The sequence below is a fragment of the Coregonus clupeaformis genome, chromosome 15 (genome assembly GCF_020615455.1).
Source record: "Coregonus clupeaformis isolate EN_2021a chromosome 15, ASM2061545v1, whole genome shotgun sequence".
In the NCBI taxonomy this organism is placed as follows: domain Eukaryota; kingdom Metazoa; phylum Chordata; class Actinopteri; order Salmoniformes; family Salmonidae; genus Coregonus; species Coregonus clupeaformis.
This window is the reverse complement of record NC_059206.1, coordinates 62,922,627-62,947,921: the sequence shown is the minus strand read 5'-3', so window position 1 is coordinate 62,947,921 and position 25,295 is coordinate 62,922,627. Positions and strand designations below refer to the sequence as shown.

Sequence of the window (25,295 nt, the reverse complement as noted above, 5' to 3'; positions counted from 1 at the left end):
GATCCTCTCTCCTCTCCTCCTCTCCCCTTCTTGCTCCTCTCTCTCTCCTCTCTCCTCCTTGCTCCTCCCCTCTCTCCCTCTCCTCCTCTCCCTCCTTCTCAATCTCCCCATCTCTCCTCTCCTCCTCTCCCTCCCCTTCTCCTCTCCCTCTCCCTCTCTCCTCTCTCCTCCTCTCTCCTCTCTCTCTCCTCTCCTCTCCTCTTCTCCTCTCTCCTCTCCTCTCTCTCTCTCCCTCTCCTCCTTGCTCCTCTCCTCCTGCTCTCCATCCTCTCTCCTCTCAAAGATATTCTAATAAACAATCTAGCCAGACACTCATGCTGAGACGCGAAGAAATTCAAATTAGGCCTCTCCAAACACAGACAGAGTGCAGTGCTTCTACGCCTCGTTCTCCATAATCTACTCCCAAAACTGAATGAATTGATTCCATTTGCTCTGTCACTTAATGCACTGATGGTTTATTAGCACGGTGAGGACAAAAGAAGACACCGACTTCTTGTTTGGGTCCTGAGAGAGAATGGGAATCTAAGTGTTTTTTATTTGTAGAGGTTTCTTTATTTTATAGGACTCGGAGCTGTCGGAGCAACATAGAAGAAGAGAGGGTTTAGGTAGACCATGTTATCTGATCTGTTGGGGTGGAGGGTTACTCTGGGTGACAAGGAACAAGGGAGAGAGGAGGAGGATAGAGGAAGAGGGGGGGTACCCGATACCCAGCTGTGTATAGTCTTTACTTCAAAAGAGAGAGAGAGAGAGAGAGAGGGAGAGAGAGAGAGAGAGAGAGAGAGAGAGAGAGAGAGAGAGAGAGAGAGAGAGAGAGAGAGAGAGAGAGAGTAGATCTAGCCAACGAACTTTAGAAAGCCATTTAAGAAAATGTGACAGAAACAAATGAGCGAGAACTAACACTTGAAGCCCAATGCCAATATGTCCAGTTAAAACAGCCAGAGGCTGTATCTGAATTCATTAGGCTTATTTCACTAGGGCTTGCATTTCAGAAGCCAACCACTGACAGTACTACAACATGTGGCAAAAATAAATACATATTTAAGAAAAAGACCCATCGCTACATGCTACATATTGTTGGAGTGTGTTTTTGTTTCTCTATACTTCTTTCTCTCCCAGTCTGTCTGTCTATCGTGTCTCTCTCCTCACTACAGTTCCTCTCTCTCTCTCTCCGTCTCCACCGCTTTCTCCTCCCTCTCTCTCTCTCTCTTTTCCTCAATACGTTCCTCTCTCTCCCCGTCTCCCCATGCTTTCTCCTCCTCTCTCTCTCTCTCTTCCCTCACTACAGTTCCTCTCTCTCTCCCTGTCTCCCACCGCTTTCTCCTCCTCTCTCTCTCTCTCTTTCTTCACTACAGTTCCTCTCTCTCTCCTGTCTCCACCGCTTTCTCTTCCTGTCTCTCTCTCTCTCTTTCCTCCCTCTGCTTGTTACTGGGTTGAGGAGTGAGGAGGACGAAGCCCTTACTTTCCCTCTTAGGCTGCAGAGGCTAAACCAAGTCACCATCCAGTCTTCTCCTTCGGAGGTAAGTCAAGCTAGACCAATTGGCGGTGTGTCTCCTGAACGGAGAGAGCGAGAGAGAGAGAGAAGGAGAATTAACCCCCCCTCCCCTCACCTCACCTGCATGACAGGTCATCCCGCTTTACTAAGGCCGAATCGTGCACAACACGCCCAGAGACAGGGATAACCAAGAGAGGAGAGAGGAGAGAGAGAGGTGAAGCACAACATGCCTGTAAGCTTGGCAAAAGGTGTTGTGTAGTCTGTTTAAAGAGAGAACGATGAGAGGGAAAGAGAGAGAGCAAAAGAGAGAGAGAGCGACAGAAAAAAACCCGAGCTACTACAGGTAAGGATTGTGAAGACTCAAGCACTTTCATACAAAACCCCAGGCCCAGTTTCCTCTGTTATTCCTTACTTAATTCATATTCTGTGGCTTTTATACAGAAATCAGCGTTTTTAAGCGAGGGCGTTTGGTTCACCCGGGAATCGTCTGACCAATGAGAAGAGAACATGGTGGTCTAGGACCGCGATTCCTGCCAATGACATCACAGCCTCCCGGGCACTGTGGACAAGTCAAACACAGCTGGGAGTGAAGCGAAAGACGAGAGGGTGAGAGAGGCAACGCAGTCGGGACCGCAGTCATACCGGTGTGTGGAGAGATCTGTTTGTGGTCTGACTGTAATTATGGGAAGTGTGTGAGAAACTGTGATGTGTGTGTGTGTGTGTGTGTGTGTCATACAGACTTGCGTGTGCAAAAAAACTGTGTGAGTATGTGATCGCACACTTCGCGCTTATTTGCGTATGCGAGATGTGTCCATAAACTTGTGTGAACTAATGTGTTGTGCAAGCAGTGTGAACTAATGTGTGTGTGCAAGCAGTGTAACTAATGTGTGTATGCAAGCAGTGTGTGAACTAATGTGTGTATGCAAGCAGTGTGTGAACTAATGTGTGGTTATGCAAGCGTGTGTGAACTAATGTGTGTGTGTAAGCAGTTGTGTGAACTAATGTATTATGCAAGCGTGTGTGAACTAATGTGTATGAGCCCATGCACGTGTGTGTATGTGCAGGTCCTGTCATGCCCCATGTGTCAAACTCCTCCCCCTAGCCCTGTCTAACTCATTCCTGTCCTACTTTATGAGTGGAGGCTCCTGCAGCCTCTCACCTCAGGACTCACTGCAGTGTCTAACGCTTCCATTCGCACGGGAAGTGACACACACCTCGTGCTGTGGGGCAGGCTGCCTTGTAACTAACACAGAGAGAGAGAGAGAGAGAGAGAGAGAGAGAGAGAGAGAGAGAGAGAGAGAGAGAGAGAGAGAGAGAGAGAGAGAGAGAGAGAGAGAGAGAGAGAGAGAGAGAGAGAGAGAGAGAGATGTGGTGTGTGCATGTGTGTGAAAAAAGAGATTGTGAAAAGTGTGTGCAGCAGCAGCATGTGTGTAGATTTCACTAGGTTGTTTAAAAAAGAGGCGATAGTGTTAATTAAACTAGGGCCTCACTGGAGCTATTCCAGGATACTATGCATACTTTCTAGTGCTCATCTGGGAACCCAGTGCTATTTCAAGACTGGAGCACCTTTCCAGCACTGATTCAAGGAGCTGTACCTAGACTTTTGGCCCCTTTTGATTGTCAGAATTTAGGGATTCCATATTCTTCCAGCCCACTGTCTGTCCGTCACTTGCTTAGCGCGTAGAGAAAGGAGGGCCTAATGTCCTCTAGGGTCCTAATTATGACCCCTCACAGCTCCTCAACCCCACCAGTAAAGGTCCGTCCCTGTGTGAGAGCAGCAGTATCAATCTGCCTTCTCCCTTCCTCTAATGTTGATCAATAAGAGAGAATGTTTCTCAGGAGATCAGTTCAATCATCACAACATCAACGCTCTCACACCCTCTGCCATCAGTATCGCTGACCTTGAAGTAAAATTCAATTTCCCTCCACAACAACAAAGCAGAATGAACAGTTAGAACTCGATAGACACTTCTGATCCACTAGCCATTTCCCCTAAATCCACGTATTCGCACGACAGGATATTATAACTTATGAAGGAGATGGAGAGAATGGATGGAGGGAACGGAGAGAGAGAGAGCGAGAGAGAAGAAGGGAGAGGTGATTATAACATGGTCTGTCTTTGAAAACCTCCAGCAGGAACGGCGGATCCCCAGCCTCAATTAGACACGCGGCTGCTGGAGAGGGCCTCTCGCTGGGGGAGGTGTTCCCTCTTGTGCTGCTAAGCACCTTCGGGGGCAATTCCTAGGCCCGGACAAAAAAGGGAAAGGCGAATGTAGGAGCGAGGGAATCCCATTAAGGGATGAGGGTGTTGTGTTGGAGGGATGAAGTGGGAGGATGGAAAGAGGGGAGCGTGCCGTTAATACAGGAGGAATATTCCTTTTCATTGTAATTATCACTGCCTACTGGAACTCGGAGGAGCCAGAGGAGGATCATGGGTAGGCTGGTTGCCCCCACCTCACTCCAGCTATGGATGGATAAATGGTGAGAGAGAGATTGGGTAAGAGGGAGAGGAGAGAGAGAGAGAGAGAGAGAGAGGAGGGAGCAAAATAGAGGGAAAGTGTGTGAGAGCGAGAGAGAGAGAGAGAGAGAGAGAGAGAGAGAGAGAGAGTGAGAGAAATGTAGGGAAAGTGCAGAGAGAGTTGGGAATACACAGAGTAGGGGAAGCGAATCAACCAGCATCTTGGAGCAAAGCTTTCGGATTGGCTGTTAGGCTCTAAAGTTGGCCCTGGTCTTAGGGGATGGGCTCAGGGGAAGTAGGGGGTTCTGGGAGTTGGGAGGAGGTAGGCTCTGCTCAGCCAGATCCAACCCAACTCTGGGGTCCCCTGGGAGGCTAGGAGACCTGACCATCTACCATGTATGTTAAATATATCATTTCCCCATCCTCTGTCTTTACCACACTCCGTTCCCCATACGCCATCATTAGCCCTCCCATTGTATTTATTTGATGCTCCCAGTTCAACACTCCTATCCACCATAGAGTATTAATGGGCTTTAAATTCGCACCATATATACTGATATACTTTGGGATCCCGCTAGGTTGACATAGCGTTCTGCTAATAGGAATGTGTGACCACCATGCATGTAAATGTGGAGGAGATTAGTTAATGAGGATGATCAAATATATACCCATTACATGCCTGGTCCCATGTGGAGATTTCACAGTAATGAGGCCCTTACTAAAACCATGGTCTTTGATTGGCTGTCACTGGTCTAAAAAAACTAACAAAACAAAACTATATATGTTTTATTGTCACATACACCAGATAGGTGCAGTGAAATGTGTTGTTTTACAGGGTCAGCCATAGTGAAAATGCGACACCCCTGGAGCAAATTAGGGGTTAAGTGCCTTGCTGCAAAGGGCACATCAACAGATTTTCCCTTACTGGCGACCTTTCAGTTACTGGCCCAACGCTCTAACTACTAGGCTACCTGCGCTCTGGACCTCGCATAGACAGTTCCACTGGCATTTTTCATTGTTCCCCTCTAATCAGGGACTGACTTTAGACCTGGACACCAGGTGGGTGTAAGTCATTATCAGGTAGAACAGAAAATCAGCAGGCTCCGGACCTCGTCGGGTCAGAGTTGAATACCCCTGCTTTAGATGATTACACCAAATACAGAAGCTAGTGTTAGAGATAATTCCTTCAAATAAATGTTTGTGTTTCTAGGTTTTAAATTGACTAGCTTGTTTTTCATCCTCTATGTGTGAGATGATCATTAATCCAATTGAGAGACTGTTATTGCTGGGGCTGGAGGGAATGAAAGGAGACGTAGGAAGTAGGAAAGAAGAGAGATGGAAATAGAGGAGCTTCCCACGAATGCTGTCTGTTTGTCACCCACTGAGTCATGGTGTGTGTGTGTGTGTGTTTTTTTTTTTTTTTTTCTACATGTGGGAGTGTACACTATCTGACCACCCTAGTAAAACACCATGAGATCTACTAAGCATTATATGGAGCAGACTAGGGACTAAGCCGGAGACTGTTGGGAGAGAGCCTGTTTCCTGTTGCCACAGAAAAGGGCAGCCAGTTAAAACAAAACACCATTGTAAATACAACCCATATTTATGTTTCTATTTATTTTTCCCATTTGTACTTTAACTATTTGCACATGAATTGTTTACAACACTGTATATACTACATATGACATTTGAAATGTCTTTATTCTTTGGAACTTCTGAGTGTAATGTTTTACTGTTAATATTTATTGTTTATTTCACTTTTATTTCTATCTACTTCACTTGCTTTGGCAATGTTAACTTTTCCCATGCCAATAAACCTTGATTGAATTGAAATTGAATTAGAGAGGAAGGGGGGGGGAGAGAGAGGGGGGGGCTGCAGAAGTAAATCAGGGTTGAGAGAAAGGGGGGGGGCTGAGAGAGATGAAAGAGAGGACAGCTACCAAAGAGAGAAGATGTGAGAAGGGAGAGAAAGAGAGAGAAGCGATGCAATGAGGGGACGAAAGAAATGTCAGGGAGAACCGAGAGCAAGATGGAGTGAAAGACAGAAACGAAAGAGAAAGAGAATACAAAAGATAAAACGAGAGTGAAACGCATAAAAGAGGAGATGGTAACGGACTGAATGAGATAAAGAAATGGGATATGAAGACAGAAAGAGAGAGAGAGAGAGAGAGAGAGAGAGAGAGAGAGAGAGAGGGGGAGGGCTGTGTGTCAGGGGGTGTGTGATGTGATGAAGCTAGCTGCTTATCAAAAGCGGAGGAGAGGAGCAGAGCATACAGCCGTACCTGAATGTGCTCCACAGCCCTCTGCTGCTAGCAGGATCAATGCCCAGGCCTCCCGTTAGGCTCACCTCCAGGCCCCTGGGCAGCTAATGAGGCACACACCACACACACCACACACACCACACCACACACACACACACACACAAACACACACACACACACACCAGCTGATCAGTGTCGTAAAACCACCAGTGCATCTGACTATACCTGTCATTACTAAAAATCTTATAACTCTAAAGATTCATCTGTTTGCTTTACAAGGGCTGTAGCAGATGTTTACAATGCCCCAGATTTTGCTCCTATCCTCTTTTACTCGTTTTCTTTACGCGTTTCCAAACTCCTCTCTTTTTACTTTGGGTGTTTTTTAACTCCTTTTTTTATCATGGGTTTATATGATCAACATTGGATATAATTATTCAAAATGGTTTCACCAGAATTTATCTGCTATTCGTTTCTCTCTCTCTCTCTCTCTCTCTCTCTCTCTCTCTCTCTCTCTCTCTCGCTCTCTCTCTCTCTCTCTCTCGCTCTCTCTCTCTTCTCTCTCTCTCTCTCTATCTCTCTCTCTCTCTCTCTCTCTCTCTCTCTCTCTCTCTCTCTCTCTCTCTCTCTCTCTCTCTCTCTCTCTCTCTCTCTCTCTCTCTCTTCTGTCTCTCGCTGTCTCTCGCTGCTCTCTCTCTCTCGCCTGTCTCTCTCTCTGCATTCTGTCTCTCTCTCCACGCTGTCTCTCTCTCTCTCTCTCTCTCTCTCTCTCTCCCGCTCTCTCCTCTCCCTCTCTCTCTCCCTCTCCCTCTCCCTCTCTCTCAGGTTGTAGAGACGTGCTGAAGCTCCACTATGGCGAAAGTCAGCATCTCTCGTCAAATCCAATATAAGAGTTGCTTCCCCCAAATTCCTTCATCTGATGTAACCTGTGCATAACCCCCCTCTCCAGCTTGAATCCATTTGGGGCTTGGGTTTGGGATTGTGCAGCACTGATATTAGGCCCTTAGTGTAAAGATCTGCCTACTTTACTCTAGTCCGCTCTGTAGTGCTCTGGGAAATGTACAGGAGAATTCTCACACTTAGGATACAAAATATATACAATCTATATGTGTGCTCAAATATTAATCCGTTTCATATAGATTATAAGGGAAGGGGTTGGTCTGGAATTACAGTGATACAACAAACAGGGTCAGTGTCAGTAACTTCATTCCAAGTATGAAGAGCATCTGCTAACAGCACATACAGTATATATGTTGGAGAGTATGGTGTCTGTACTATCACTCCATCACATTAGTCCTCTAACCTCAAGTCACATCCCTCTATCTCTGGCCCTATCTAGGCATGCAAAAGTGGAAAAAAACAGGAATGAATAAGACTATGGCTACGCTGGCGAGGGACACATATTGTGTGTGTGTTTTTGTGTGTGCGTGTGTGTGTGTACGTGCTGCGCTTGTGTGTGTGTGTGGAAATCACCTTGATTCCAGTGCACGGCCCCTCCGATGTTGCCTGGGCTAACAACTCCTCAGCACTGAGCCAACCTTCAAGCCTTAAGAAACTCCAAATCTAGCCTGGCGTCCCCCCACCCTCCTGAAAATCACACTTATGAAAAAATTCCTCCACCTTAGGAATCGCTTCGCCCCTGTCCATCTCTCTCTCTCCACATCAGGCCAGTGATAACAGAAAACGTTTCGAGGCAGTAGGGAGGTGATGAGAGGAGAAGGAGGGGGGGGGGAAGGGAAGGGGGGGGGGGAAAGGGGAGGGGTGGGGTAAGAGATCAGTAGGGGTAGGAGAGTAGGGGATCCGTCCCAAATTGCACCTTGAGCGTGACTACCTAAAATGGAGGTTTCTCAGGCGAGATGGAGGGATGGATAGGTAGCCTTCCGATTTGACAGAGTGAGAGACAGAGAAGAGAGGAGGAGAGGGGAGAAAAAAACCCAAGTGAAAATATGAGAGGAAGTCTGACTCAAAGCAGGAAAAACATTCCTGTTCTATATCACAGTTGACAGCCTCAGTCAGACCCTGCAGAAACCACCTGCACATGTACTAGAGTGTCCTGTTCTAGGGAATATTACACAATTACTATTTAATCCATGTAATAACCACTTCCATACATGTAATTCCATTGTAATAACAAAATAGTCCCTTTATGAAGATCGGTGTGTCTACTCGTTTGGTAGCCAGTGCGGGTATGTGTGTGTGTGTTTATAGGTGTGTTTGTTATTGTATATGTTTGGTCTGCGGTGTGGTGTCTGGCCCTGGCTCCCTGTTCATTCCTCTCCCTCTCTCTCCTCCTTGTTAATCGCATCAGCTGGTTTTGTGGAGGACATCCTTACATTAAATAAATCAGGAAGTAGCAGCAGCATATTGGGTAGTCTGGCCCTGCTCTGCGCCCCGCAGGTTTAACCCCTCTATGACCCAAGGCAGGCCTGGGCTGGCCACCTGCGCCCAGATGTCAGGTATTTGTAAATAAAAGGACCTCATTGTCCCCCTTCTCTTACCCCTGTGTCCCTGAGAGATGGAGGGGGGGAAAGAAGTGGGAGGAATATGGGACGTATTGGAGGGTGTGGGTTTGTGTAGTGGTGTGTGTGTGTTAAGCGAAAGTTTCCATCTAGGTCTCCTGGGAGGCAGCGGTGGAGTCATAACCCATCTCATAAGGAGGAAGCCCAATGTTCTACAAGGACAGAACATTACAGAGAATGTCGGCTCAGGAAGCCCCCTGGGCACCGGCCCACATGTTGGCTTACTGGCTGACCTTCTCTACTCTCTCTCTCTCTCTCTCTCTCTCTCTCTCCAATAAGGAAATGAACAAGAAAAGGAAAGACGAGATGTAAAAACAAAAACAGCTAAGGGTGAGAGAGAGAGAGAGAGAGAGAGAGAGAGAGAGAGAGAGAGAGAGAGACTGATAGGAATTCCATCTGTCGGAGACGGAGGCGGAGCGGTGACAGGCGGAGAGAGAACCTTCGGCATCTGGTCTCCATTGGTGCTGGAGTGGAGCGGGCCAACTAACAGGGCCTGCTCTGGCACACCATATGGAGATGGATGGAGAGAGTGCTGGAGGGACTGGGGAGTTGGGCCAAGACTGACAAGGGGGACAGGAAAGAAAGAGACACAGAGAGACAGAGACACACAGAGAGAGCGAGAGAGGGGGGGAGGGGGGGGGGGAGCGGGGAGGGGGCGAGAAGAAAAGAGAGATAGGGCCCCTGACTGACTGGCAGTCGTGAGACCCGTCTCGATTTTCACACATTGCTTTGGATTGGGCTTGGAGGAGGGGGTGAAAGTCTTGGAGGTTTGGCATGTATGTAGTCAGGGTGGGGGTTGGCGAGTTGAGAAAGAGTATTCTGAGGTGTTGAGAGGGAGTTGAGTTGTCCTCAAAGAAACCTAGTGTGTGTGTGTGTATGTTGTGTGTGTGTTTCATATGAACATTTGTTGATAAGTCTTTGGAGGTTGAACCAACGAGAGGAGAACGGGGGTGTGATGATCAGTCAGTGTCAGGGAGACAGACCTACAGCACAGCCAGCATAGTTCACAGCCAGATACACACTGTAGAGGTAGCCATGAGGTGCTCCCTGAAACACACATCACTACCATGATACTATGTGCCCAAATAAATACTGATGATACAAGCAGAATGAGATTATTTGTGACAAATAACATCACAGTAGTGATGGAATGATATCATATTGTATATTGAATGAATGAGACAAACTATGTCAGTATGTGTAGTTGGACATTATCTGCAACATGTCTGGCTAGGGGATATGATTACATCATAATGCTCAGCGTCCGACCAGTGATGTCTGTGCAAGGGTGAGAATAACTATTGATAAGCAACATGAAAGCTGAGCAAAACAACACCTATTTACAACACTTCCTTAAATTCTCCAGCCCAAACAGACACTTTCCACCTAAACAACCATTTTTTAATTTTTTTATTATGATTCCCTTTCAAAAAAATAAAACTAGCACTAGCGAAGTTAGAGGTTTGGGTCTGTGTGTGATCCATGTTTTTCATTACAATTTCCTAATGGGAATATTTTACTGCACAACGGTTCGTGGGTAGAAAGGACCACTGCGAAGGTCATTAAAGCACTTTTTGAAATTAAAACAGTTGAAAATGAGATCACGGGAGGCGATTGTGTCCTACGGTGGCTATAAGAATGTGTTTACTGAGAGAGGGAGAAATTGCAGTACGTTGGGCCTCATTAGCTTATTGCTATAGATGCAGTGTGTGTGTGTGTGTGTGTGTGTGTGTGTGTGTGTGTGTGTGTTTTCACGCCTGTGCATTGTCTATGCTATTTTTAAGAGTGAATCAGCTGCTTAAGGCGTTATGGCGTTGCCCCAATTCTGTTAAGCTAATGGTTCATAATTGCTGATTGTGTCATGGCCTTACACGCGTCTGTATACGCTCTATATGTGTGTGTGTGTGTGTGTATGTATGCATGTGTGTTCTAACTGTAATGTGAAGAAAGAGGGAGAGGAAGACGAGAGAGAGAGAGAGAGGAGAGAGAGAGAGAGACGAGAGAGAGGATGAGAGAGAGAGAGAGAGAGAGAGAGGGAGCGAGAGAGAAGGGAAGGCGGAAGAAAAACCAATCATTCATTTTAATAGCTATTGATGTTATTTATAATTCCCCTCTAAATCACAATTCCAACCACTTGACAGACTATTGAGCTTTTTATGCTATCGATTCATTTCCTCCTGCTTAAACAGTCTATTACAATGGCAAATTGCAATGTGTACGCATGTTTAGTCACGCCTCAACAAATATATTTACCCTTCTTATGATGTACGTGACCTGGCATAATGCATTAAGATGGAGAACAGAATTTGTCTTTGCTGCTGGGATGTTAACTAATATCTCATAGAATCATAATTGTAGGATTACAAAAAAGTAGGAAAATTAGTGATGTAAATTTTTGCCAATAGCGTGCAAATATTCTTTTGGATATCTATGACAGTCAACTTGATGATGTTGATACAACAAAGATAATCATGACAATATGCTGCAATGTAATTATGTTCTCTGCAAAATAGTGTGACAGGAGGTTGATTATCTTGGTGTCTCTAAGGCATGTCGTGGTGTATCAGCGAGAGTGATTGGCTCACCTCAGTAATCTGTGTGCTAGGGAAAGAGAGGTGCGTGGCGTTGGGAAACATCCTAAATGTCCCCCTTAGGAGAGAAGGCAGAACCCAGATGAGCCTACGTAGCGCCCCCCTCTAATCCTCTCTGAGCTATACAAAACAGCTGTATGACACACACACACACAGTATATGCTATAAACCCACACAGATAACTAGGTATGTATGTACAGTACCAGTCAAAAGGTTGAGACATTATTTTTTTTTACATTGTAGAATAATAGCGAAGACATCAAAACTATGAAATAACACATATGAATCATTAGTAACCAAAAAAGTATTAAACAAATCAAAATATGTTTTATATTTGAGATTCTTCAAAGTAGCCACCCTTTGCCTTGATACAGCTTTGCACACTCTTGGCATTCTCTTCCCAGCTTCATGGGTTAATTCACCTGGAATGCATTTCAATTAACAGGTGTGCCTTGTTAAAAAGTTAATTTGTGGAATTTATTTCCTTCTTAATGCGTTTGAGCCAATCAGTTGTGTTGTGACAAGATAGGGGAGTATGCAGAAAGATATCCTATTTAGTAAGGTTTAAGTCCATATTATGTCAAAACAGCTCAAATAAGCAAAGAGAAATGACAGTTCATCATTGCTTTAATACATGAAATTCAGTCAATCCGGAAAATGTCAAGAACTTTGAAAGCTTCTTCAAGTGCAGTCGCAAAAACCATCAAGCGCCATGATGAAACTGGCTCTCATAGGACTGCCTTTGGAAAGGAAGACCCAGAGTTACCTCTGCTGCAAAGGATAAGTTCATTATAGTTAACTGCACCTCAGATTGCAGCCAAATGCTTCACAGAGTTCAAGTAACAGACACATCTCAACATCAACTGTTCAGAGGCCTTCATGGTCGCATTGCTGAAAATAAACCACTACTAAAGACACCAATAGAAGAAGAGACTTGCTTGGGCCAAGAAACCACGAGCAATGACATTAGACCCATTGAAATCTGTCTTTGGTCTCTGAGTCGAAATTGGAGATTTTGGTTCCAACACATAGTAACATGTCTTTGTGAGGCAGCGGTGCGCCAAGGTGACGGATGATCTCTGCATGTGTGGTTCCCACCGTGAAGCAGAAGGGGGAGGTGTGATGGTGTGGGGGTGCTTTGCTGGTGACACTGTCAGTGATTTGTTTAGAATTCCAGGCACCTTAACCAGCATGATCATCCCATCTGTTTTGCGCAGTGGGCTAATAATTTGTTTTTCAACAGGACAATGACCCAAAAACACACCTCCAGGCTGTGGAACTATTTACCAGAGAGAGTGATGAGTGCTGAATCAGATGGCCTGGCCTCCACAATCACCCACCTCAACCCAATTGAGATAGTTTTGGTCGATTTAAGACCCCATAAGTGAAGAAAAGCAGCCTTAAGTGCTCAGCATATGTGGAAACTCCTTCAAGACTGTTGGAAAAGTATTCCTCATGAAGCTGGTTGAGAGAATGCCATGAGTGTACAAAGCTGTCATCAAGGAAAGAGTTTGGCTATTTGAAGAATCTAAACTATAAAATACATTTTGATTTGTTTAACACTTCTTTGGTTACTACATGATTCCATATGTGTTATTTCATAGTTTTGATGTCTTCCCTATTATTCTACAATGTTGAAAATAGTAAAAATAAAGAAAAACCCTGAATATGTGTTCCACTTTTGACTGATAGTTATTCACTCACTCACAGGCATTACAATACATCACACACCACACATATGCACAGGCCGAACACTAAAGTACACACAATTTGGCTACACCTGGTTTCTGATAGCACAGTGTTAAGGGCAACAGAGCCTTCACCTTTATGTTGCAGCATTCCAACCCAAACTAATATGAATGAACAGAGAGAAAGGAAATAGAAGCGAGAAAAATAACAGAGAAGTGGAAAACCCCTCTCTTCACGGTCCTGAGATCACAGCAGTGCGGGTGCTGGGTGTGTGTGTGTGTGTTGTCTGCGTGTGCCCTACGGATGTGTTCCTGTGTGTGCCTGTGTGCCTGTGTGTGTAGTGGCGTGTGAGGCCCAATGTCGGCCGAGGCCCAGGGCGGACAGTGATTACGGGTGACAGTGGTATTACCGTGGGGGAGACAGAGTGAAGAGCTAGAGAGAGTGGAGAGAATGAGAAAGAACATTATTCCTTATATTCAGAAGGCTGGCTGGACTTTTTCAACATGTTTTATCCTCCATATCCAATATACGGTGCCACACGGCCACTGAACAACACACACACACACACACACACACACACACACTGTCTGTCTGTGGAGAGGGAGACGGCTAAACAACATACTGTAACGTTGACCCATGGGCAGGCAGAGGCAGAGAGGAAATACGTGTGTGGCCACCTGCTCTATGTTGCATGTGTGTGTGTGTGTGTGTGTGTGTGTGTGTGTGTGTGTGTGTGTGTGTGTGTGTGTGTGTGTGTGAAAGTGTGTGTGTGACTGTGTGTGACTGTGTGTGTGTGTGTGTGTGTGTGAGTTGTGAGACTGTGTGTGTGTGTGTGTGTGTGTTTGTGCGTAATAATGGCCTTGGTGTGGTGTGTGTGAGGCATCAAGAAGGCCTGGTTGTACTCTGTCAGCTCAGTGTCCTGGGCTCTGGTGCATCACTACACAACACTGAGTCAAACACACACACTGGTCAAACACACACATGTGTGTCTGTGTTGAGCCAGCGCACACACAACACACACACACCACTCTTGCTTGCACACAACGATGTACTGGAGTTCATGATCTGGGTCTTGACTTCAGTCTCGTAGGAGTGAAAGGAGGGTGATTAAGTCAAACGCCAGAGAGAGAGATTTACATGGAAGGGATTTATATTTTTTGATCAGATGTCATGGATCATGTCTGTTCATTTGCTTCACAGGAGAATGAGGTAGGAAGGTTCTATACTACATGTCTATCAATCAACTACTAAAATATCAACCTCGAATCAAATGTAACATCAGATTTCCTTCTCAATTCAAATTGATTACTGATAATCCTTTTTATATTCATATTGTATTTAATTATATTACATCATTAGCTAAATGCAGAGGAAGTTGGCATGTTTTCCCATTCCCATCACCCTCCATCATAGCTCTACTCCATGGATCTACCATGGAGCGCTGTAAAGAATAAACGCTCCACAACATAACTGGCTGCCCTGAGGCTGGGAGATATTGAATTTCATAGCTACTTACAGGCTAATAGGCTACAACGGCTGCTCACTGTCCTTAAGTGACTACAATTTGGGCTGCGGAGGCAAAACCTTTGAAGGCCTTTTTGAAGAGATCTGGGGGTTTAGTGACTGGCGACTGGGCTAGGTGGTTTAACACCTTGATGGTTAGAAGCAGTCTATTAGAAGCAGCTGATTCAACCACACTGAAGGTTGGGACATTTCAGTTAAGCCAAGGCAAATCTTTCTCACAGTCTAAGACTATACGGGTTGGAGGGGGTTGAGGCATATTTATTGTCAGAGTGCAAAATAATTACACAAAAAAAAGTATAAAAAATAATTATTTTTAAAACGTTCAAAACCCAAATATCCTGGGTATATTGATATATTGAGTCTATTAAACACAACTCAACTAAAGCCTGTAAGAATGCATGGTTTGTTTATTTGTCTCTGTGTGTGTATATGTTTGTATCTCCATTGTGTATTTTTCTGTGTGTGTTCTGTGCTTCTTTTGGACAAGTCTGCGAGCAGTTTACTCACAGAAGCTGTTTTCACATACAAGGCCTCCAAAACCGCCCTCTCCTCTCTCCTTTCTCCCTCAGCCATGCTGTTCCACCCACACACACTCCATTGTGGAACACAAACCCCCAGCCACAGTACCTCACCGCCAGCATTGCTATTGGCTTTGGACAACACACACACCACGAACACTCTAACCACAAGCACATGTTCCCTAGATTTCTGCCCTTGTTCATTCCAGGAACACTTTGGTTTTGGTTTTGACAGCCCTCTGGTACCTTTGATTAAGAAATGTGTCAGACTGCAATTATCTGGGAGGAAGGCAGGGAGGGAGGGGGGGGAGTAAATCAATGGTGGTTTTTATAGTCTGCTGTGTAATCTCGTTCCGTTGGTTGTTTTTTATGTGAGACCTGTGTGGGAGTTGTTGGAAACAAAACACATAAATTAGGCGCTAAGCGTTTAAAACACGTTCAATTGTTACTACTGTTTCTTTGATCAAAAGCCTTTGGGAAAAGAAAATTTGCGATGGTGAGTTTTTACCCCACTTGGTGACATATACGAGGCTGTAATGAGTTGAATGTACTTATCCAAGAGAATCACACACACACACACACACACACATCTGGGGAGTGTGTGAGTGTAATGTATAAATGATTACAGTGCATATTCACATCTAAAATGTATTTACATGATCCATGTAATTCATTTTCAGTTATCAGTTTATGAAAGTGTTTATATATTTGAATGCACACTGTGAATGTCTATTACGTATGTGTCTGTCTGTTACGGCTATAGTAACACCGTCTGTATCTGAACCGTGTGTGTGTGTGTGTCCCCCACGTACCTGCAGTATGTAGCCCTGACGTAGTCCCTCAAGGTCCAGCCCCGACTCGGTGCAGGATGTGGAGGCACACCTCCTCCTGCTTCAGAACACTGAACAGACGGTCCAGCAGGATCTTCAGTCACAGCCCGGCACCGCCTGGGTCATGCAAGCATCAAATTTTGATGTCAGCACCACGTTGGACTGAACTATCTCCACCTGGGTGGGAGTGGTACAGGTACTGTGTGCTCAGCTTGTCCAGCGCTGGGGCTGTTGAGGGGACGACACACACACCAACATGAGTAGGCTTAAACATACATACAGGAAACTTTGAATCCCGTCCTGAAACCTCTTGCATACACTGTGCAGGTATATTCCATATGCAGGTGCTAAACACAGATACACACACACCTGCCAGCCTCTCAGTTAATGACTATCACGTTTCCCCTGTCTCAGCCTTCTCTGGGAGGTAACGATTGCAAGATAACAACTAGGAGATAAAAGCACTGGCATTAATGTAACTGACTGCCTTTTTCTCTATTTAGTCTAATCTCTCTCAGTCTCCACCTATCTGCCTCTCCTCTGTTCATCTCCCCTTTCAATCTCTGTTTGCACCTCGTATGTGTCTCATCCCTCCATCCTCCTCCCTCAGCCTGGAACCAACAGGGCAATGCTCCCAAAGGGAGGGGCACTGGGAGGGGTGAAGTGGACTCTTCTACATCCATCTGTCGTTACCTCAGTAGCCTATAATCATTATAACATGAGACTAATATAATGAAACAGGCGCGGAGACCAGTCTTAATTGCGAAAATTTATACATAATATAACCATCAATAGCCGATACCAACCTGTCATAAATATTCTCTATATATCATTAAACATTTAAATATACAATCTTTTAAACTGGCTCTCGGGGCGTGTTGTATACAAACCGCACAACCCTAATAAGATGCCCACAGGAAGTCAACCTCCTCCAGTATGAATAGATTAAATCCTAAAATTGCCCCACCCACTTTTCAACACTTTACTGACATGGGCCTCTAGGCATGTCAAATGCCAAAGAAGTATATCGTGGTATGGTTTTCTACTCGACTTTGTTTATCATGATATATACATTCCCTTTAAGATTTACGATAAGAGCCAATATGAGAGTTACCATTGTTTAGTTATTCTTAAAGTAGAAGAGAAGCTGTAGCTTAAGAAATTGAGTTCACAGAGGCATAGTGAGAAGATTGATGTACAGAGCAACGAGTGTGCCAGCCCAGAAACCAGATGAAACAGATTCTCGTTACATTGGTGTTTTTCAGTGTCTGTGTGTGCGATGCGAATCTGAGGTAGTATATTATTAATCTTGTTCTAAAGGCAGGTGGTTTACTTGAAGTGAGAGGACATATTTTGAGAATGTGATTTAATGGCCCTTGGGACTTAACACACAGCGCTAATAACTTATCCATGTAAATCATATCAGTGTAATTAGCTTTAACCAGAAAGCAAAAACAATAGGAGATACAAGTCTTCAACTAACATGACCTAACCAAGCGTAAAGACATCTATGGGTGAGTTTTAGTGTTGCATGAAAACAGCAGCACCATTCCTCCCTCTGTGGGATCCTGAAAGGAGGAAAAGCCCGAGAGAGAAGAGGAGGTAAGAAAGGTAGTTTTCCCCTCTCTTCAGTAAAACAATCTCTTATGATCCTTAGTTATCCTTCCTAATGCTCCCTTTTTCCCACTATTTCTGGTCCTAGTTTCATCCATAATTGTCCCTGGCAGTGTGCTATGTAGCTAGGCTAATGCAGGCGGATTACGAAGTGTTTTTTCTGGGTATTTATGAGGTAATATTGCAAGTAGGTTGGTGTGACGGCGCGCTCTTAAATCTGGAAGGCTAACCCGAGGCTAAAGGAAATATTATTATTGTTTTTATAAGCCAAAACCAAAATCAACACTGCTTTTCCATCCGCTCGGCCCTTATGTAGTATAAGCTGTGGTTACAAACCGTAATGCTAATCTACGTGGTACATACAATAAATCATCTACATTTTTTCAAAAGGCCAGTTTTCACCTTGTGTGAATCTGAGAGAGCAGAGCAAAGCGCAGGTGTACTAATGGCAAGCAGGTCTCTTAAGGGTCTGTCACCCAGTGATCTAACCTAAGGAAAGCTCTTTGTAGGCCTGTAGTGTCTCTGTGTCTCCTCAGTGACTGCTGGGATAGGTCCTAGCTACACCCTACACCCCCCTAGCTGCTGTGTTCCGTGCCTGCAGAGTGACAGCAGGGCTTTGTGTTATCTAAATCTGTTGCCCAAACATTAAAACAGTACATTCTCTGAGTGTGGTGCTTCCAGATATGTCTTGTCTTGTCTTCACACTGATGGGGAGGTTAAAACAGAGGAGTAATTTCTGTTTTTTTCTGGCTAATATTCCTCTCTTGTTCTCTCCCTCTTTCTTCTCCTCTCCCTCCTGCTCTCTCTCAGCTCGCTCTCCCTTTCCCCTGTAGCCACTCTCCCTTCCTCTCACTCCTCCCATCCCTCCCTCCTCCCTCCCTCCCTGCCTCCCCTGCCTCCTCTCCTCCCTTCTTATAGATCTGCTGAGGTCTCGGGAGGAAAATACAAGTCAAGCTATTGTCATTTCAAACAGTGTGATAGCCAGGCCACCTGAGTTTAGTATTCTGGGGGGACCGCTGGGGGATTGGCTGTTAGCTCACCTCTCCCTCCTCTCTCATCCTCCCTCTGCTTTTTCTGTATATCTCACCCAAACGAAGCTAACTCACTCTGCCTTCTCTCCATCCCCCTCCCCTACACCTCTTCTCTTCCTCATATATCCCCCAACCTCAATCCCCCCATCCCTTGCCACCCCCTCCCCTCTCTCTCTCTCTCTCTCTCTCTCTCTCTCTCTCTCTCTCTCTCTCTCTCTCTCTCTCTCTCTCTCCTCTCTCTCTCTCTCTCTCTCTCTCTCTCTCTCTCTCTCTCTCTCTCTCTCTCTCTCTCTCTCTCTCTCTCTCCCTCTCTCTCTCTCTCTCTCTCTCTCTCTCTCTCTCTCTCTCTCTCTCTCTCTCTCTCTGTGTTGTCGGGGTTAGCTAGTAGCTGGTTGCTTTGTTGATGCCTGGTGCTGTAACCATGTGCTCTGTGCTGCTGCAGTCCTCTCCTCCCTCTCCTCATCTCCTCTCCCTCCTCCTCCCCTCCCTCCTCTCCTCCCCCTCCCCCTCCTCTCCTCTCCTCTCCTCTCCTCTCTCTCGAAGTAGGAACCAGGGAAATAATTGTCTGTGGTTGTGCCCAAGGTCAAGTGCTCTCCACACAGCAGTTCTCTTGCCTCCTCGACAAGCAGGAAATCAATACTTTAGGACTGTGGCGCTGCCCCTGGTGTAGCTGCAACCCCTACACACAGCCGCCTTCCCGTGCTGCGCTGAGCACACATCTCTCCACATCCACACGCCCGGGAGAGGGGAGACACAAGCCCACTCCATCTATCTGATCCATCCCAAAAAAAAGCAGTCTCTCTCTCGCTCTCCTTTCTCTCTCTCTGCGCTCTCTCTCTCTCTCCCCCCTCCTCTCTCTCTCTCTGCATATATCTCCTTGCCAGTATGTATGATGTTGTGTTGTTTGGTTATATGTTACTTTACTTTAAAGAGATGCAGACTACAGAGGTGAACTGTGCTTGGATAAGTGTTGTAGTGTCTCTAGGTGGGTGTGAATGTGTTTATACATGTACTTACACTGGCATGAGAGAAGGAGAGAGGAAGGAGAGAGAAGACGGAAACAGAGAAGATGACCCATACATTTATACTCCACTAAAGGCCTGAACATGCCGGCGTCGAGAGCGAAAAAGAGAGGAACCTATCTCTTGTCCTTCATGATTATTATCCTGCCTCTTGGCCTGCTCTAATAAGGGAGAGAGAACTGCATGGCCAATTACTGGCTGCAGTCAGTCAGTCCCCAGCCATTGTCACTCTGTGTGAAACTCTCTGTCTGCCTGTCTCTGCCCCCCCAGGAGGAGGTTCAGGATCACCGGAAGTCTCAGTCACTTGGCAGACACACAGGGAGCTGGAGACAGACAGAGAGACTGCTGGAAAAGGGGAAGCTCTTGTATGACTGTGTGTGTATGTGTATGTATGTGTGTGTGTGTGTGTGTGTGTGTGTGTGTGTGTGTGTGTGTGTGTGTGTGTGTGTGTGTGTGTGTGTGTGTGTGTGTGTGGGCATGTCACCCATCCTGCAACGTTTCTCCTTCATCTCCATACTTCCCTGTCCCCTTCCTCCTGGCCTGCTCTTTGCGATTCTCCTCAGTAGATAAACGGCAGCAAGCTCATTATAAACAATCGTAATGAATTAGATATTGAGCAGGTCATTAATATCATTCTAATTCAGTTAAGTCAACTATGACCAATGAAGACTGTAACCTGGGGATGAACCAGGCCTGTGTTATTAAAAGGTGACCAGGACCCTGAACTTAACCTTCCACTGCATCGATGAGGGCCACTGCAAGCCAGTCAGCTCTTTCCGTCTTGGCTGGCGCAGCTCACTAGAAAACAGGGGTAAGGTGGAGCAAGACACGTTGTTTTAACGTTTAGAGGATGGCGCGTTGAGATGGCGACAGTGCTACTCTTTTTACAGCTCACATTGAACAGAAACGTGTGGTGGCTGTCCTGAGAGAGAGAGAGGCAGCTACATGGGAGTCTGGTCTGGTCTGGTCTATTTGTTCCAACACGACTCTGCTGTCATTCAACAGGCACAATGTTTCCCTCTCTATGGGCTCCCTCCCTAGGTGTGGCAGAACCACTCGGCTGCAAAGCATCATGGGAGCCTGCCATTACAGAGCCAGCCCAGTATGTACATTTCTTATGCTCGTTCCCTCTCCAAGACTTAATGGGGTTGCAGCACATACTCTCAGTGGCAAGAGTTTAAACAAATAAAATGACATTTGTGCTCTATTTTTATTAACCCCATTATATTGGACAACAACAACACACGTTTAGAAAAGAAAAGGTGGTGGAGGTTACAAACTCCAAACACATTTAGTGGGAAAAGGATGGATTTACAAGGCATGTGTGGTGCGAAATTCCGACTCCCACGACATTGGACAGAGGCGAGAAAGAGGAAGCGAGAGACAGGGAGGAAGCGAGAGAGGAAGAGACAGAGAGGGGGAGGGCATTGACTTAAGAATGACATGATCATCTGTTTAGGCTGATATCTGTTTTTATGTTGTTCAGGCTCAGTTATTGTACAAACTCACAGCCCGCCTTGCTCAACACTGCACTGCTGCTGACTACTGGGTAGGCTTTCCTATAGGGCCAACGATGTCCAGGGTAGTTGTAGCGCAAATAGCCATTGCTTTTTCTTTCTGATAAATTATCTCAAATAATCTGTGACATGCTGGTGTCAATTTAGTCAAATTTATTATTTCTTTGTTTATTCCAGACACTGGATAGGGGGGGGGCTGACAAACTTCCTCTCCTCTCCTTCCTCTAATACTGCAGAGGAGCCTCCTGTTTTTCACTTCACCCGTTTGATTGAGAGATTTCAAAGAAGTCGGCCCCCTCTCCTCTCTCCTCCTCTCCTGGATGGTGAGAGAATCTAAACAGCCCCATCTCCCCCTGTTTTCCCTACAACAGACAGGCTTTCTCCTGAATTCAATTGATTTTCTCCGTTGCTTAAATTTGCAACTTAATCCTATATACTGGAAATGCACCTGTCTCGATAGGCGTCCCTAACTGGGCAGGCTTCAGGCCAGATGTGCAGTAAGAAGAGGAGAAGAAGAGGGGAAGGGAGGGAGGGAGGGAGGGAGGGGGAGGGGGGGGGGGGGGGGGGGGGGGGGGGATGGAGGGGGGGGGGGGGGGGGGGGGGGGGGGGGGGGGAGGGAGGGAGAGGAGGGAGGAAGAGGGATGTAGAGACAAGACAAAAGGATAACTGAGCCACTCTGTAGCAGAGGTTCCAATGCCTCGATTGGTTGGAGATTTAAACGTGATGCTTTTTCAACATCGGATTAGTGTATTTGGGTTCCTGCATGGGCCATATAAATGGAATGCCTTGGCTGGATGTCACTATGATAAAGCGCCTGATAAATTACCATATCATACTTGTAGTAAATATGCAGCCCGGTCACACAACAAATCACTGATCATGAATCCAGTAATACAGTGATGCTCTACTGGAGGTCCATTACCAAAAACCCCATTTATGTGACATGCTTTACAACTTAATAAAACAATCACAACGTGCGTCTGCGTAGTGTAACCAGCCACCGGCCAACTAACAATCAAATAACGTGAAGTTACACAAAAAAACCAGCAAAACCAAGCTTCAGCACAAATTAAATGGTCAGGGACTAAAAGTCTCAAATGGAAAAAGCACACTTGTCCCCTCCGAGAGGAGGATGTTCCAGGGACCTCTCTGCTGCCAGCCAAACAACTCAAACACCTAATTCACTAGAAGTACCGGTGTTCCCGTTTTAGCTCTTAATGTACCTATAAATCTCTGGTATGCTGTTCTGCACCTCAATGTAGCGCTGACTATGTGTGTGATTTGTTTGACTGAGGTAGTGCAGAGACTAAGGAAGTTCCTGTGTCTAGCAAGGCATATAGCTGACAGTGGTGAGTAGTCCGCGAGGATTGTGGGGACCCTGTGATCATCTACTGTGTGGTTTGAGGGGACTCATTCCTGTGGTTCGTACCCGATGTCATGTCAACCTCCGGTCCTCCAGTGCTCCTAAACTATCCCACCATCCCTGTTGAGTGTGGCCCCTCTACCAGGGCCTGTTCTGTTGTTGTTGGCACAGAGTTCTTCTCAGTAGTCCCATCCTTATAAACCGTCTACTCCACCCTACCTCACACCACACACACACACACACCTTTCTCCTCTCCACCCTTTCATCCCCTCCCACAAACCACACCACACACAGTAAACGAGCCTTCCTCACCCTGTGCATAATAACACACAACACAATGCTTATCCTTCCCGGCCCCCTCATCTGGTTCCAGTTTGGTGCAGATGCTCTGGTTGTTAGCTATCTAGTATTTCATGGCAGATTTACCCCGTGGTTTGGTCCTCCTGTCAGCAGCAGCTCTAAACACGCCACATCTCTTGTAAATTGTAGAGCACAAGTACGGTCTAAGCTCAGGACTTTTGCCTCGCTCGGATCAAGTCAAGCTCCCATCGCTCACCGCACATGCAAGCATGCACACTCCAGCATAGTAGTGGTTTCCGGTTCTTCTTCATATTAATTGTCACCCACAGAATGACATCTTAGAACTCACTAATTAGATTGGATCTCTATGCTGTCAGCACTCTATTTCACTCTAGTGGATGAATGGAATAGATCATTGGATCTACTGGGTTGTCTGGTTATGCGTTAATAGTTTCAGTTAGTCAGTTGTTGTTTCAGTAACACTGCCAAAAACACACGAACACACATACTCTTTCATTTACTACTGCTAGGCTGCATTTATGAAGCATTCCTGTCTTGTTTAGCTAAGCTGGTTTCCCCAATAAACCTCTCTAATGCATTTATTTTTATTGTCAATCTCCTAAAGTAGTTATTCATAAAAATTACTTATGTTATACTCTAACTATTAACCGAGCATTCAAACTCCCTCCCTCACTCCCTCCCTCCCTCCCTCCCTCCCTCCCTCCCTCCCTCCCTCCTTCTCTGTCTCTCGCATTTCAATAAATGCTTTGTTGGCATGAATACTGCCAATGTGTGCATAAAGTATTACAAAAATTAACAATATTAATAGTTATTAACTAGAAAAAAAAACAATCACACCATGACAGAATTATACACAAATTTCTCTCTCTCCTCTCCCTTCCCTCTCCCCCTCTCCCTTCCCTCTCCTTCTCTCCCTCCCTCCCTCTCTCTAACTCTCTCTCTCCCTCTATCTGACAAAGGCAACGGTGACAGAAGAGTTGTGTTTAGTGTCTCTCGGCTGTGACAGTTTAGTCCTGATAAGGCCTTAAATGATTTCATCACCTAGTAATGACAGGGACCACGGCGCAGCCGTGGCGGCTGCCAGATGCTCGGGGACGCTGTGCATCCCTCTCTCCTGTCTGTCTCTCCACTCTTTCGCTCTATTCTCCTCTAACTCTCACTCGCTCTCTACTTCCTATCTGTGTCTCTGACTGATTGTCCTCTACATGCCCCCTACAATGCTCTGATTCCCCTTTTCTCTCTGAATTTCATCCCTCTATGTTCTATTCTTTGTCACGTGCTGAGTAATTATATCAGAGGCAGGAAGTAGAAAAGGTCAGTGGTGAGTTTTTATGGTTGTGTATGACAAACTGTTCATAGGTTTGTGGACTTGATGTACAGTGCAATGCCAAGCAATATAACACTGCTAGTCATTCACCTACGAATAACTACGGAGCACACAACCCCTAAAGACAAGAGGTCCCATGGACTCAACGTCATTTGACCCAGTCAATGAAGAGATAGGAAGAGGACAGCTGGCATAGATCCATGTCCTCTCAAGAGATTAAACCATCAACGTCTCCCAACAAGGAAGTGTTTTCCACCAACAACAAGCTTTTCCCAATTCCCTATACCTGTGTTCAGCTTATTAAGCCATCCGACATAATGAGTTGATTTTCAGACAGCATTTTGCTCTCGACTGCATCACAGGCATGGATTTTATTTTCATTCTTCGGCTACAATGAAGAGAGCGTGAGCCGTTTGAGCCTCTCCTCCCGGCGCAGCTTCATAATGGTGCTTTAATCTCCAGGGGCGTGTGCGGAAGCTAGTCTTTAAGTGGCTGCACATGCAGAGGCTCTATGTCCTTCCTTGCATTGTGGACGGCTGGCTTCTTGTAGTACTACATCTCGGGGCCAATAAGAGTTTCACAACACCCCATTACACACCACTCAGGGGGTAAAAGGGAGTAGTCGCATAGGGTGTTTAGCCTAAAATATAATATGTAGCTTACCTGTACACATACTGTAACTCATCTCTGTAATATTCGTATAGTAATTCACTCGTTACCAATTTTACTCTCATTGTTATGTAAAATAAACAGTACACCATTCTGATGATGAAACAGCTGGCCGGAATATGTGGATCATAAGAAGTTTGCTGACATATTTGTATTTCTCATGACATAGATTCCTTAATTCCTATAGTTCGTCCATGTTATAAAAGGTGTGGAACTGGACTAGGTCAGCACACAGTAGAAAGGTGTTACTGTGTTCTGTTCTTCATTTGCCTAAAACCTCCATTGTTTGAATGGCTTCTAGGCTTCTCCCCTGGGAAACAGACAGGGGGATTACGTCTTTAAAAACAAGCTTTCTTATTGGAGATATTAGGTCATAATTTCAAAGGCTTACATTGGAAATAATGACTCTTCCCAGACTGTCCTTCCTATATCCTCATCTCTCCTATGTCCCGTCCCCAGGCTTTGGATAAATAACTCTTTTAGCCATTAAAATCGGGATACGACACGGATTTATTAATTTGAGAAAAACCTGATAAACAATGTATTAAATTA

The 25,295-nt window shown here is 45.6% G+C and overlaps 1 pseudogene; it reads right to left on the bottom strand.

Annotated features, from left to right (window-relative positions):
• LOC123492688 overlaps nucleotides 1-25,295 on the bottom strand; it is an 89,351-nt pseudogene that overhangs the window by 25,379 nt on the left and 38,677 nt on the right.